At 39.5% G+C, this 16,266-nt stretch overlaps 1 protein-coding gene across 3 annotated transcripts in view; it reads left to right on the plus strand.

Annotated features, from left to right (window-relative positions):
- The window catches only part of MRTFA (myocardin related transcription factor A), a 213,949-nt gene that overhangs the window by 23,891 nt on the left and 173,792 nt on the right, over positions 1 to 16,266 (plus strand). For 2 of the 3 annotated variants that reach the window (XM_086712188.1, XM_086712184.1), the window contains one exon: positions 10,816 to 10,877. The exons of the other annotated variant lie outside the window; for it this stretch is intronic. The gene's annotated coding sequence lies outside the window, so the exon portion shown is untranslated. Of the gene's footprint in view, positions 1 to 10,815; positions 10,878 to 16,266 lie in introns of those variants that run through there. 3 annotated transcript variants of the gene reach the window in all.

Here is a 16,266-nt window from a genome sequence, read left to right on the forward strand (position 1 = left end):
GCCTGAATTGCCACATGAGTCTTTTGGTAGGAGATGGTGGATATGGTGATCCCAAGTTAATTCTTGGCAATTTATTTTGAAAATCCACTCTTTTATTTCTGCTTTTATATTTCCACAACCCTTAGATAATTCCTTTATTAAAGTACTTAGTACACAGTGCCTTGAATAGGGATTTTGTCATACTTATCTGTGTATCCTTAGTGTCTAGCACATGGTCACTTGGAAAATATTTGTTGACAAATGATGATCCCTTTCCAGGCTTGAGATGGTATGATTTTGTGATTTCTCTAGTGGCCTTGACCAGAAGAATATGGGAATAGTGCTATTCTGATATAGACTCCTCTCTGCATTGTGTTTCTTCCTAGATTGTGTTTGTTTTCAGACTCTGAACCATTCTCTTCTTTTGGGAACTTTCAGGGAATAGAAGGAGAGAAAAATTTGTGTTTAGAACAAGAGGACTGTGTCAGACTGAAGTTGATATGTTAGGATCACTGGAATCCTCAGTGTTGTCAGGATGAAGAATTCAATGTTGATAACAGATGCTAGGAACTCATTCTCTTTTTTTATTCTTCCTCATTTACTGAGATTTGACCCCATACCTATGACTGTGAGGTGGGGTGGATCTTCAAACTTTGAAGGATGTGGTCAGTCATTGGGAATTAATCAGCATCAAAATATGAGTATTTCTTTTTTCATGTATGTGGTAACTGCTGAAATTAATTTGTTGTAAAACTGTAGAATCTATACCAAATCAAACCTATGGCTTATTATCTAATACAATATAGTAGAAGAGAAATGTTAAAAACCATTATTTCATGAAGCTGACCGTGTATGTTTATTGGAAAGTTGGAAACTGTCTCAAACTCAGCATATACAAAACTAAAATGATTCATTTTCCTCCTCTAAACTTTTTGCCACCAGCAGCTTTCCCTGTCTCATCTGATGGTGACTCTACTCTTTTAGTTGTTCTGATCAAAACTTTGGACCTTCCATTTCTCTTATATTCCATATCCAGTCTGCCAGGAAAACTTTACTGGACTTACCTTCAAAATCTATCCAAATCAACAACTTCTCACCATCTCTCCCGCTACCACTGTTCTCTTGCCCGGATTATTGTGGTATTTCCTAACTGATCTCCCAGATTCTTCCCCACCCCTCTCTTCCCCTCCGTTCCCCTCTCCTCTTTATTTTGAGAGAGAAGGAGTGCACACATGTGAGCAGAGGAGGGGTGGAGAAAGGGAGAGACAGAATCCCAGGCGGTCTCTGCTGTGTCACCATGCAGGGCTCAAACTCACGAACCATGAGACCATGACCTGAGTCGAGACCAAGAGTTGGACACTCAACCGATTGAACCACACAGGAGCCCCTCTTCCCTTTATTTTCAACACAGCAGCCTGAATCATTCTCTTGGTACCTATGTGAGATCATGTTGCTCCTCTGTTCAGAAACCCTTCAATGGCTCCCCATTTCACTTTTGAGTAAATACCCATCAGGCCTTCTCTTATCTGGTCTTCTGTTAACCTCTCTGCCCTTACCTACTGAATCCCCCTTGTTCATTCTGCTGCAGCCACATTAGCTTTCTTGTTGTTCCTTTTTTTTTTTTCTTTAAAAAAAAATTTTTTTTTTAACGTTTATTTATTTTTGAGACAGAGAGAGACAGAGCATGGACGGGGGAGGGTCAGAGAGAGGGAGACACAGAATCTGAAACAGGCTCCAGGCTCTGAGCTGTCAGCACAGAGCCTGACGCGGGGCTCGAACTCACGGACCATGAGATCATGACCTGAGCCTAAGTCGGCCGCTTAACCGACTGAGCCACCCAGGCGCCCCTCTTGTTCCTTGAACATGACAGTCCTGCTTCTGCCTTTGGGCCTTGGCACTGGCTGTTCCCTCTGTGTGGAATGTTATTCCTCTAGGTATCTGTAACTCTGTCATCACTGTCAAATCTTGGTTTTATGTCACTTTCTCAGTGAGGCCTACTCTAATCATCTTATTTAAAAATTAAAATGCTTGGGTGCCTTGGGTGGTTCAGTTAAGCATCTGACTCTTGATCTCGGCTCAGGTCATTATCTCATGGTTCCTGAGTTTGGCCCCGCATTGGGCTTTCTGCTGTTTGCCTGGAGCCCCCTTTGGATCCTTTGTCCCCGCCCCTCTCAGCATCTCACCTGCTCGCTCTCTCTTTCTTAAAAATAAATAAACGTTAAAATTTGTTCTAAAAAAATGATAGCTTCTTTGTTCCAAATACTTCTGATTTCCATTATTCTGATCTTTTTCCCCTAAAATGTTCATATTTTAAGATATGCATAGTTTGTTTTTATAGTTATTCCTTGAGAGTGAGTTTTATGTATTCATTTTACTTATCTGTTAGCTGTACTTAAGTGCAGGTAGACTTCGACAAAAATGACTTTCTGTCATTTTCAAGCATCCAAAAGAGTGCGGAACTCAAAACCAAGAAATGGAAAAGTCAGTGCCTTAGATAGTCAAGAATGAACTCTGGAGTGTTGTTGACAATTCCTGAAGAGGCTCAAAGTGCCAAAGTGCTGTGAATAGCTGGTTCTTTCAGAAGATGGAGGAGTGTGTTGATGAAACTTGCAAATAGGTCAGCATTTTTTGAGAAGAAAGCCAAAAAGATAGGTGAATGGACATGCAAGAAAAGCCAAGAAAGTGGAGTAGAGTGTGGTGGTAGTCACAGTGGACGAGATTTGAAGTGACCAGTGCAGTGAATGAATGGGAAACTCTTGAGAACCGTGATGGAGATCCAGAAGACAGGACATGTTTGTGGAGTGGACATGGACCAGCCCATAGGAGCACCTTTAAATACAAAATGCTTTGAAGCCACAGGCAGAAGAACCCTCTCCTTTGAATGTGAATGAAAACCACAGTGACATATCATTTGACACTTGTTAGGATAGCTGTTGTCAAAAAAACTGTGAGGAGAAACTGGAGCCCTGGTGTATCACTGGTGAGACTATACAATGGTACAGCTGCTGTGGAAAACAATTTTGTGATTCCTCAAAAAGTTAAACATAAAATTGCCATAGGATCCAGCAATTCTACTCCTAAGTGATACCCAAAAGAATTGAGAGAGGGGACTTAACAGATACTTGTTTTCCAATGTTCACAGCACCATTATTCACAGTAACCAAAAGGTGGAACAACCCAACAACCCAAATGTCCCTCCACTGATGAAAGGATAAACAAAATGTGGTGTATACACACACACACACACACACACACACACACACACACACACACGATAAAATGTTATTTAGCCTTAAGAGAAGGAAATTCTGGGGGCGCCTAGGTGGCTTAGTTGAATGTCCGACTTCGGCTCAGGTCATGACCTCGTGGTTTGTGGATTCGAGTCCTGCGTCGGGCTCTGTGCTGACAGCTCGGAGGCTGGAACCTGCTTTGGATTCTGTCTCCCTCTCTCTCTGCCCCTCCCCTGCTCATGCTCTATCTCTCTTTGTCTCAAAAATAAATATAAACGTTAAAAAAATTTTTTTTTAAAAAAGAAGGAAATTCTGATACATGCTACAACATGAATCAACCTTGAAGACATTATGCTGAGTGAAAGATTTCAGATGCAGAGGGACAGGTATTATATGATTCCACTTACATGAGGCACCTAGATGGGCAAATTCATAGAGATGGAAGTAGAATAGATGTTATCAGGGACTAGAGGAAGGGGAAATGGGGAGTTACTGTTTAAATGGGTATGGTTTCTGTTTTGGATGAGAAATTTTTGGAAATGGATACTGGAGATGGTTGCACAACATTGTGAATGCACTTAATGCCACTGAACTGTACACTTAAAAATGGTTAAAATGGAGGAGTGCCTGGGTGGTTCAGCTGTTTAAACATCTGACTTTAGGTCAGGTCATGATCTCATGGTTTATGAGTTCGATCCCCGCATCGGGCTATGTGCTGACAGCTCAGAGCCTGGAGCCTGCTTCGGATTCTGCGTCTCCTTCTCTCCCTGCTCCTTCCCTGCTCGTGTTCTGTCTCTGTCTCTCAAAAATAAAAAAACATTAGAAAAAAAATTTTTTAAAGTTTAAAAAATGGCAAATTTTATGTGAAGTATATTTTAACACTCCCTGCCTCACCCCAGAACCTTCTACGTTAGGTATAGCTGTTTATGCATGTGTGGGAGCATAGATGGGGAGGGCACACATGTTCAGACTTCAATGATTGTGGAGACGTGCTCTTTCTGGTAGTGCAGTAACCAGCTAAGTCATTGAGCTCCTTCTCCTGCAGCCACATTTGTAAGCATAGGAGAGTCACTCAGTCATTAAGAAAATGGTAAATTTTACAAGAAACTTGAAATTGTTTCTGGAAAGGAGTACTAGGGGACTGGAGTAAGAAACCTAGTTTTCACTATTTACCTTATTCTTGTGTTATTTAAAATTTTATTTATTTAGTTAGTTTTAAAGATTTTACTTTGAAATAATCTCCACACCCAACATGGGGCTCAAACTCACAACCCTGAGGTCAAGAGTTGCACGCTCCACCGTCTGAGCCAGCCAAGTGCCCCAGTTTTTAAAAAAATCATAGTTATATATTACCAATTTTGGAAAATTTAAATAATCTATTATAGGAAAACATGGAATAAGAAAAAAGTTCATTTTATTCTGTTTGAGAAAACAGGGATTTGCACATTTAAGACGATGGACAGAGGTGTTCAGATCAGGTTTGAGGCCTAGAGTTCTCTCTTATTTATAACGCTGGTAGACAAATGAGCTCCTGCTCCTATGACTTCACTTCCAATAAAGGCTTTGCTGGGGTTGCTGTCCACCCATCATCTCTGCAAATAACCGCTTTACAGTGTTAGAAGAATTACTTAAGAGAATAGATGTTCAAATACCATAAAGTGGGTTTTGCTTTGCAGTTTCAAAAAGTGAGGGCTGGGGGCGCCTGGGTGGCTCAGTTGGCTGAGCGTCGGACTTCAGCTCAGGTCATGATCTTACAGTTTGTGGGTTCGAGCCCCGCGTTGGGCTCTGTGCTGACAGCTCAGAGCCTGGAGCCTGTTTCAGATTCTGTGTCTCCCTCTCTCTCTGACCCTCCCCTGTTCATGCTGTCTCTCTCTGTCTCAAAAGTAAATAAATGTTAAAAAAAAAATTCAAAAAGTGAGGGCTATATCTGTGTGTCTGGAGCTATGACAGCTGAGTCTTAATTACACAAGATATGGGAGGTGCTGCCATGGCTTGTTATGGGGTGCTGGCAGAGGAAGGCAAAAGTGGGAACTTTGGTAGAGTTTGAAATTCTTATGAATGGAAGGTTTGAAATTTTATTTATCTGTCTGTCTATCTATCTTCTTTTCAAGATTTTCTTTTTAAGCAATCGCTACATCCAATGTGGTGATCGAACTCACAACCCTGAGTTCAAGAGTCACATACTCCACTGACTGAGCTAGTGAGGTGCCCTGAAATTTTAGGTTTTTTTGTTACGTATTGTGTGTGTTTCAGTCTCTTACTGAGCATTTGTTACGTTGAATGCTGCAGCTGGGTTGATCAGTGTGGCTGTGTAGGTCTTCCTTTTCCCTTCCCTCCTCTCCTCTCTCCCTTTATAGCATATATGGTATTGCTTCCTTTTTCCCTTTATCACTTTAGTCAGTGAGGTAGTAACTGTTCTTTAAAATCTCTTTCCAGGGATGCCTGTGTGGCTCAGTGTGTTAAGCATCCAACTTCGGTTCAGGTCATGATCTCATGGTTCATGGATTCAAGCCTTGCATCGGGCTCTCTGCTGACAGCTCAGAGCCGGGAGCCTGCTTCCGATTCTCTCTCTTCCTCTCTCTCTCTGCCCCTGCCCCGCTCATGCTCTATCTCTCTCTCTCTCAAAATAAGTAAACATTAAAAAAAATCTCTTTCCTAATTAAATTGATATTTGGAAAGAAAAGCTTTTAGGTGGTTGTGAAGGGCAGCAGAATACGTTGCTGCTTGTAGGTTTCTGGTCTCCTCTGGAGGAGGTTATGGACACTTCTGGAAATAGTAGTTTCTCTTGACTCTGTCCTTTTGAGACTCTCTAATAGCATCAGCCAGTACTAGGACTTTGAGGGGCTACCTGGGTTGACATTTCTGACTCTTCCACTTCCTCTAGGAGGTCCAGTCTACTTGCTCTTTCTTTGGAAGTGTAACAAAGAGTAAGTAGAACAATCAGGCAGAATGAAATTAAGGTTTTTTCCATAGATGTTCAGTTTGAGGAGGTATGTAACCACACCTTGTTGAGGCTGATTGCTTAAAAACCATAGTGCGTTCATTTAACTGGGAATTGTTTTTTCTCTTCCTTTTTTGGTATCAGAGTCAAACCTTTATATTGATTTTTTTTCCCTCTTTCTTTCCTCTTCCATTTTTCCCCTTTCATTCCATTTTTTATTATTGTCCCTTTATTCTTTGCATCTTTTCCTCCTCAAGTTAAAATGAGATAGTAGCATTCTTTTCAGATGAAATGATTGTTTGAAAGAAGACACTGAATTTATGAAATTCCTTAGAATTGTGTATGGGAAGTTTATTTTTTAGAAGATGAGGACAGTGTCATCTTAGATTGTAAAAATTCTCATTTCCTTTGGAATATAAGGAAAACTTTTTATTTTATAAATATTTTTAAGTTTACATTGAAAGAGAGAGCGAGAGAGAGAATGGGCAGGGGAGGGGCAGTGTGGGGGCACAGAGAACCTGAAGCAGGCTTGATCCTGCTTGTGAGGGCTCGATGTGGGGCTCGAACTCATGAACCATGAGATCATAACCTGAGCAGAAGTCAGATGCTTAACCAACTGAGCCACCCAGGCACCCAGGAAAACATAAAATTTTTTTTTTAATGTTTATTTATTTTTGAGAGAGAGAGACAGAGTGTGAGTGGGGGAGGAGCAGAGAGAGAGGGAGACACAGAATCTGAAGCAGCCTCCAGGCTCTGAGCTGTCAGCACAGAGCCCCATGCGGGGCTCAAACTTACAAACAGCATAACACAGTAAACAGTGTAACAAACAGTGAGCCACCCAGGTGCCCTCTCCCAGGAAGACTTTTTAAAGCTACACTGCCAGTAGAGATTCTACGTGAGCATGTGTTGAGCCAAAAGCACTGAAAATAACTGTTAGAATTTTCTACTGTCTCGGGGTGCCTGGGTGGCTCAGTTGGTTGGGTGTCTGACTTCGGCTCAGGTCATGGTCTCGCGGTTTGTGAGTTTGAGCCCCGCATCGGGCCCTGTGCTGACAGCTCAGAGCCTGGAGCCTGCTTCAGATTCTGTGTCTCCACCTCTCTCTGCCCCTCCCATACTCATGCTCTGTCTCTGTCTTTCAATAATAAATAAACATTAACAAATTTTTTCAAAAGAATTTTCTACTGTCTTAATTTTTAAGAAACAGCCCTTCCAAAACTTCAGGACACACACATCTGATTTTTAAATTCTTTTCAGGTAGGGAATGGGTATAGGTATTTAAATTTTTTTTCTGTTGTAATTTCCAAAGCATTTTCTGTCTTAATGAAGCAGTGTTTAGTAGCATGTAGTAAGAGAAGTACACTGGACTAGTAATCAGATTCTGATCCAAGTGTTATCAAGTCACTGAACCTTTTCTACTCTGGTTTCTCAACCAAAAATGAAGGGATTGGATGTGTAAGCTTCTAAGGTTAAGTTATAAAGATTTAGTCATTCTGGATTTTATTGGCATTTCTCTAAAGCCAGTAATATAAAAGATTAGAAGAACTTTGCTTATAATACTGTTCACATAAAAATATAAGTCATTTCAGTATAACATAAGACTTGGATTCTAAAGGGGCTTAGTCAGTGGATGACCAGCACAACATTTTTTAAGCTCTCGTGTAGAAATCAGTTTCAAAATACATTCTCTGACAACTTTGAACTAAAAATCCTAGATCTCATTTTGATATTAATAATTGTAAGTGGTCATTATCTTTTATTTCTATTCATATCTTTTTAAAAGATAATTCAGGGGCGCCTGGGTGGCGCAGTCGGTTGAGCGTCCGACTTCAGCCAGGTCACGATCTCGCGGTCCGTGAGTTCGAGCCCCGCGTCAGGCTCTGGGCTGATGGCTCAGAGCCTGGAGCCTGTTTCCGATTCTGTGTCTCCCTCTCTCTCTGCCCCTCCCCCGTTCATGCTCTGTCTCTCTCTGTCCGAAAAATAAATAAATGTTGGAAAAAAAAAAAAAAAAAAAAAGATAATTCATTACTATGTAGGAGTTGACTTTTTCTGTTATGGCTTCCATTGAAATGATACTGCTTGAGTCTTTCCCCCCTAAGTGCCTTTTCCTGAGAATAAAGGATTGCGTTCATACCTTTGCATAATGATCTAGAGAGTATTTTAATCTTGGCATGTTAAAACCTGGCTGACTCCATTAATATGTGACAAACTAGCACATTAGGACATTTTTTAAGTTCCAAGCCACGTGTTGTGCTTTAAATGAACAGGGGCATGTATAAAATTAATATTTAAGCCTTGAATAGCACAGACATTCAAAATGCCTGTTGCCCTGGGTGACTGATTTTCAGTGAGGCTCTTGCTTGCCCTGCACATTTCTTCCTGTGCTTTAAACGGTGCCAAGAGCAGAGTCAGGAGCGGGTTTATTCCTTTGACGCTCTGCTAACCTCTGCTTTCGGCAGGCAAAAAGGCTGCTGTTTTACTTCTTAAACTCCTACCATATGGAAAGTTTCTATAAATAAATCTTGGATTTATGATTGGACTTCTAAATTTGTAACTTCTATGATCCATGACTAAAGCCAATATAAATACCTATTGAAAATACAGACTGTACACAAAGCTGTAGCACTATTTCAGTGAGAAAGGTCACCAGCCACAATATCTAAATTATCAATTCGATTAATTTCTTCTGTCTCAGTTGGCATGAATGAGGACCTCATTTTGTTGTCAAGCAAAAACTAATGAGCCTGGTAGTTTGTAGTGAATCCACTTTGACTTTTTGTTTTGTACATGAATTGTTGGCATAATTGTGTAGCAGACATGTGTATGAAAATGTAAAAATGCATTAGATTTTGACAAACGGAATTGTTTAAATGTGCTAAAGGAGCTAACAATTTTAGAGGAATCCTGTTATTTTGTAAATTTGGGTCAATTGGTATTTCAGTCAACAAGTATAGAATGGACACCTGTTATGTGCCAGATACTGTGTTAGGTCTTAGGGCTTGTCAAGTTGTATGAAAGCTGATTCCTGTTCAGAAAAGTAAGAGAAAAAGAAAAAGAAATGTAGGACAATAAAATGTTTTATCACTCTAATAGAAAAATGGTAGAGGTTAGAGTGGGAGAGAGACGAAGCATAAGAGACTCTTAAAAACTGAGAACAAACTGAGGGTTGATGGGGGGTGGGAGGGAGGGGAGGGTGGGTGATGGGTATCGAGGAGGGCACCTTTTGGGATGAGCACTGGGTGTTGTATGGAAACCAATTTGACAATAAATTTCATATATGAAAAAAAATAAAAAAAAAAATAAACCAATACAAAAAAAAAAAAAGAAAAATGGACAAATGCCATGTGCGTATGGTGGAGAGGCAAGTAGATTAACTCTGGGGAATTGAAAAGGCTTTAGAAAAATGTTTCAGTTGTATCTTTAATAATAAAAATTATTTCTAACTGGCTATATTTTATTGAGTGCCTACTGTATACTAGGATTAGGTAATGTTACCTACCAAGGAAAGGCAGGGAAGAACATTGTATGTAGTAGGAAAACAATGGAACTATCAAAGATTGCACATCCCAGAAGTAAGGCATTCCGTATGGCTAATGAGGAAGAGGAGCGAGATCAGTGGCTGGCTGGAATCAGGTTATGAAGGACCTCAGATTCACAGTGTCTGTCCCTGGCACCATGTTTTTGTTCTCATTTCCTTGCCTGAAAAGCCTTTCTTCCCTCTTTGCCAATGTACCTGTTTTTAAAGGTCCAGCTTCAGGGCAGCTTTTATGTGTAGCTCTTATCCCCTTTTCTCAAAGCTTATTGATTATTTTTACTGAATGATTGTACAAAAGAGTGTACCTTACAAAAGGGGAATGCATTTCTTGAGCCATTTCTTGTGGTATATTCTGATCTTTCCAACTAGTTTCTCCTAAAGGGCAGATGATGAATCCTCTTTAGTACTTGGTATAGTGCTCAGCACATTGTGGAGAATCAAGAAGTACATAAGGGATGAATATGGAACATTTGTAGATGTATCAACTATTGAGATAGCCCAGCTGCAGTGCTTGAGATCACCAAATTTATTTAAAAGACATTTCTTTCTTTCTTTCTTTCTTTTTTTTTTTTTTTTTAGTGTTTATTTATTTTGAGAGGGGGAGAGAGAGCACTAGCAGGGGACGGGGAGAGAGGGAGAGAGAGAATTCTAAAGAGGCTCCACTCTGTCAGCACAGAGCCTGACATGGGGCTCGATGTCACAAACTGTGAGATCATGACCTGAGTAGAAATCAAGAGTTGGATGCTCAACTGATTGAGCCACCCAGGTGCCCCTAAAAGGCATTTCTTAACACCAGTAAGAGCAATTTTAAGAGATATAGGTCAGTTGTGATTTGGATGTAAAATGAGTTAATAAGAGTATCCCATAGGGTTGTTGAGGATTAAATTAATTAGTATGTTTAAGCACTTAGAACAGTACCTAGCATATATAGTAAGTGCTCAATCAAGTGTTACCTATTATTTAACTCCACCTGTCTGGGCCTTTTTGCCAGTGACAGAGCTCAACCACTGTTGTAGGCATGAAGAGGAGAGAAAGGAGATTAACAGCTTCATACCTTTGAAAGCAAATGCCCTTTAGGAACTGGAAGAACTGCTTCTGTTGCATGAACTTTTGTTTTTCTGTTTGTGTTTTAGTGATCGAGGGGTATGGTTGGCATGGAATTGAATTTCATCTGTCTGTGGGAGTTGTAAACAAGGTAGGTCGCAGGTTTATTTATTTTTTCTGTCTCCTTTCCTAAGCTGGTTTGTTAGTATTTTCAGTTCTGCTGAACTAGAATAGATCAGATTTGATTGTTGTGTAGGGACGCACCTATCATAGACCCATGATGGTCTGTCATTGTTGTTTATCTAATGTTGTGGATTACATCTAGTATTTTGTTAGAATATATTGAATTCACGCACATGCATGTACAAACCACAATCCAATCCTTGGAGGGCAGAAGTTCTTATATTAGAGCCATTATGTAAACCAGCTTGGGGTAATGGGTAGTGACAGGCTAACTAATTCTTCTGGTCACTCTAACGTTCACTAGCTTAATATGAATGGTAGACTAAATGCAACAAAGGGCCTGTTTTGACAGTAGCCAGGCCATCATGGCAACAATAAATTTCGTTACTGATGATAGAATCTGTCTATCTGTAACCAGTAGAGTTTGATTTGACACAGCATGCTTGTGTTCCTATCTTAAGCTCTGGGCTAAACAAAAGTATACTAGATATGGCTTTGGCTCCTGTATCTGTCTTGTGTCAGATGCCCACAAAAAGCTATAGATGGCAGCTTCACACAGCTCTGCAAACCTATTTCTGTCAGAACATTTCCTGTCAAAGGAAGGTAGTGCTAGTTCATGTAGTTCTAGTTTTCTGTGGTCTTAGGTATGTGGAGATCTCATTGCCCATTGGTACAGGAAACTCGGATTGCTCAGAGAATGAACTTGATAGCCAGAAAAAATAATGACACTCTTCCCTGCAATCCCCCCAACTAGGAATCCTGTCACCTTGTGTATAGGGTTCTACAGGTTGATGACAACCGTGGGCTCTTGTTGCACCTGCACATAGGACAGCAGAAATTCTTGAGACTGCTTTCTCTCAGTCACAAAGAACAGTAATCATAAATATATTGCTACAAGGAAAAACTGTTGAGATACTTTATTTATTTTTTTAAGTAAGCTTTATGCCCAATGTGGGGCTCGAACTCATGGCCCTGAGATCAAGAGTCACACACTCTACCAGCCAAGCCAGTCAGGTGCCCCATTGAATTACTTTCTGTAGCAAAAGGAGCATGGTCCTTGGAATTGACCCTGCTGCCTCGGAAGGGAGGTGGGGAGGGTAGATGAAAGTTTAACTTTCCCAGATGAATCCTTTTCTTTGTCATCTGGTGGCCTGAATGTTGGGGTCTGGTCTGTGTGGTCAGTCAGGAAATTATCCTCTTTCTGTTTTCCTGCTTTTTATTGGGGTGGTAATGAACAGGAACTATTTCATGGAAATACTGTAAGAATAAGTGGAAATGAAAGAAATTAATGGAAAGGAAAGAAACTTAAAATTTCCTGAACACCTATTAAGGATTAGGCACGTTACTGTAAATTTTCATAGTTATGTTCTTATATTGAAATATATAAAGTTCACTGATATTACACTTTTTCAAGTCTAAGTAGATAACATTGTGGGTATCACCACCTTGAACTGTTTGACCTTTACTAAAGCCATTTAGAAGAAAGAGAATTCTATATTGACGCATGTTACTTCATTTGTCTGCTAGAACATTCTTTTATAAAGGAAAAAAAGAAAATACCTACATGAGTTAGTAGAGTCTTTTTGTTTTTGTTTTTATTTAGAAAATAAAAACAGACTTGCTACTGATTTAGCCAGAGGCAGAAAGGAGACTAGCAGGCCTGAAATTAGAGACACCTGTGCTGTTTTGGGAAGTTGAGACTCTTGACCCAGGCTTTGCTGAAGTTGGTGCAGGGGAGGTCAGAGTAGGTTAATATTTTCATAGCTCAAAGCAAATGTGAATTGGGGTTGTTTATAGGTGCAGTTTTGCTTGGTCTCTGTAGTTGAAAACGAGTAAGTAAAATACAGTGCTGCCATCTTGGGAAACTTCTGCAAAAGTCCCTGAAGCCATGCAAATTAATCTCCAAAAATACCAAAAAAATCCCCCATTTGGATGTTTTGTTTTGCTGGCTGAGGGAATTGACTGTTGTCATCACGCTGGTAAAGAAATTGTCCCACATTCTTTTAAGATAATTCTAGCTTTGATTTTCTTTTTTTTAAGTTTCCTTTTGAAATTCTCCTCTGATAGGAGGTACCATCTCTACATCTCAGGCATATGCAATAATGTGGGATCAAAATAAATTGTTACCTGTCTCCTAGATGATAGGAAGTTAAGTTGGAGTATTCCTTCTCCTTATTCTGCATTTAACATATCCAGATATATTGTCTTTCTACTCTTAAGATAGTTAAGCTTTTATGGTCTTAGCAGTTGACACAGTACTGTCCTTTATTGGGCTGAAATGGAAACATTAATATTTCTTAACCTATGATGATTTTCATTTTTATTTTCCTGTCTGTAGAATGAATTGTATTTTTTCTCTTAGCTGCTTCCTTTCTTCAATCAGAGAAACTCTAGTATGTAATTCTTCCTTCTTGCTTCAGCAAACAAATAACCGCTTTTTAAAAAACAGCTTTATTGATGTATAATTTATATATTGCAAAATTTGCCTGTTTGAAGTGTACAAGTCAATGATTTTTATTAAATTTGTAGAGTTATGCAATCCTTATTAGATTCCAGTGTTACATTTCCAGCTCCCCCAGAAGATCCCTTGTAAACACTACTTTTTAGCTTGACATCATCTACAGGTTTTGTTAAGTTCTGCATCAGATTTAATCTTTTTCCTACAAAGTTTCCCATTGTTTATTTTCCCTTTATTTTTATATTAGTTGCTTATTACAGGTCAAACATACTACCCTTTTGTCACTTTTCTTCTATTTTCTTACCACTTTTTAAAAGTGTAACCTTTCTTTACTTTTTGTTTGTTTCTTTTCTTTTTTTTTTTTTTTAATGTTTTATTTTTGGGAAAGAGAGTACAAGCAGGGGAAGGGCAGAGAGAGGGGAACAGAGGATCCAAAGCAGGCTCTGCACTGCAGCAGCAAACCTGATATGGGGCTTGAACTCACAAACCGTGAGATCATGGCCTGAACTGAAGTCGGATGCTCAACTGACTAAGCCACCCAGGCATTCAAAAGTGTAATCTTTCTTGAAAAGAAGGGCTTTAGCTTTTATATGAAGTGTTATTTATTTTTTCTTGAAAGACTATTCTGTAATGCTTCAGGCCTTTCAGTAAAAGCTCTTGTATTATTTTTGGTTTCCTTTTCACTCCATTTGTTATTTGTTATTTGTTTTTATTTTTATTTCTTTTTTTTTTTAAATTATTTTTATTTTTTTAGAGGATGAGCGGGAGAGAGGGGCAGAGGGAGAGAGAGAGAATCTTAAGCAGGCTCCATTCTCAGCACAGAGCCTGATGTGGGGCTTGATCCCACGACCTGAGTCAAAATCAAGAGTTGGGCACTCACCTGACTGAGCCACCTAGGCATCCCTGTTACTTGTTTTTAAAGGAAATCATTTACCTGTTTATTTCTCTTTGTGTATATAGATGAGATATTTGCTAATTTGGAGACATCTGCTCTGTACATGAGTGTTCAGATGCTTTAAATAAGGTAGATAAATACTCTAGTACATCTGAACTTTTAAACTTTTTTTTTTTTTTAAGTAATCTCTGAACTCAGTGTGGGGCTCGAACTTACAACCCCGAGATCAAGAGTCACACGCTCTACTGACTGAGCTGGCCAGGCACCCTGAACTTTGAAAAGTTTTTGGTATATTTGTTATCAATTTCAACATAGCAAACTATCCTAAAATTCAGCAATTTAAAATAATAATAAACATTATCTCATACAGTCTCTGTGGCTCAGGAATCTGGGAGCAGCTTAACTAAGTGATTCTGACTCTGAGGTTGTGCTCGTATTTGCTAGGGCTCTGGTCATCTGAAGGCTTGACTGGGACTGGAGGATCGGTTTCTAAGATGGCTTGTTCACACGGCTGTGGCAGAAGGCCTCAGTTTCTCACTGGCAATTGGCTGGAGGCCCAAGTTTCTTACCAGATCGACCTCTACATAGGACTGCTTGAGTGTTGTCATGATATAGCAGCTGGCTTCCCTCTAGAGCTTCCTGTCTCTGTGGGTTTGCCTGTTCTAGACATTTCATATAAATGGAATCCTACAATATGTACTCTTTTGTTATTGGCTTCTTTCACTTAGCGTAATGTTTTCAAGGTTCATCTGTGAGTTGTAGCATTTATCAGTACTTCATTCCTTTTTAAGGATGGATAATATTCCATTGTATGGATAAACCACATTTTAGAAATCCATGTATCAGTTAGTGGTCATTTGGGTTGTTTCTATTCTTTGGCTATTATGAATAATGCCACTATGACCATTTGTGTACAACTTTTTGTGTGGATGCATGTTTTCCTGTTTCTTAGGTATATACCTGAGGGTTGAAGCCTATATATTTTTATCCCTCTGTCTTACTGCAGTAGAATTCTAACTGGACTTACCGCCTCTTTAATTTGCCTTTCACTTTGCTATCCAAGTTATCTTTCTGACATGGAGATTTAATCACTTCATATCTCTACTTCTGTGTTTTCAGTCGCTCCTCATAGCTTTCAGGAAAAAGTCCAAAGTCAGCCTATCACACAGTCTATTTATGATCTGGCTCCTGCCTGCCTTTACATTTTTCCTGCCATACTTTTCATTCTTGTTCACTTAACCTCAACTGATATCATGCTTTTTCCCATTAAGATTTTCATGCTTCTATCATTGTCTCAAATGGTTAATCATTTTCTTTGCATGGGAAATAACTAGTTACTCTTTAGAAATCAGCTCTGGGCCCATTTGTGGTTGACTTTATTACCTTTGTTTAATTCAAATACTCCTTTTCTCGGCTCTTACAATACCTTTACCATAATGCTTATCATGCTGTTCTCTGGATGTTGATTCTTGTTTTTTTCCCAGGTAGACTGCAAAACCCTGAAGGAAGGCACCATATCTTCTTTACTCTGTATCTCTAGGCCTAACGATAACACAGAAAAGTAGCTAGGATCTAGTGGGTTGTTTAATATCTAAATGCCAGGCAATACTCTATCACTTTACATTTGTTATGTCATGTAATCTTTACAACAACCCTTTATATTAGGCACTGTTCTTGTCTGCCCTTTAAAAATGAAGATAGCAAAGCACAGAGAGATTTAGTCATTTGCTGAAAGTTGTGCCAATAGCAAATGGTAGAGCTGGAATTTGGAAGAGCTGGTATTTGAACCTGCACATTCTAAGTCCAGAGCCTGTGTTCTTATTTACACTGCTATGCTGCTGCCATGGAGTTTGACACTTAGATATTTAATAAGTGTTGGTGGATGAGTGAACGAACATTCATTTTTTTCTGCACGCAGAGCTTTTACTGCAGAACTGGTAGTGTTGAGGTTCCTGCTAATAGTATGCTTGTTCTTGGGGTTATAAGGAAGGGAAGACAGAGGTT

This window comes from Puma concolor, chromosome B4 (genome assembly GCF_028749965.1).
Source record: "Puma concolor isolate L17-30 chromosome B4, mPumCon1.1.hap2, whole genome shotgun sequence".
In the NCBI taxonomy this organism is placed as follows: Eukaryota; Metazoa; Chordata; class Mammalia; order Carnivora; family Felidae; genus Puma; species Puma concolor.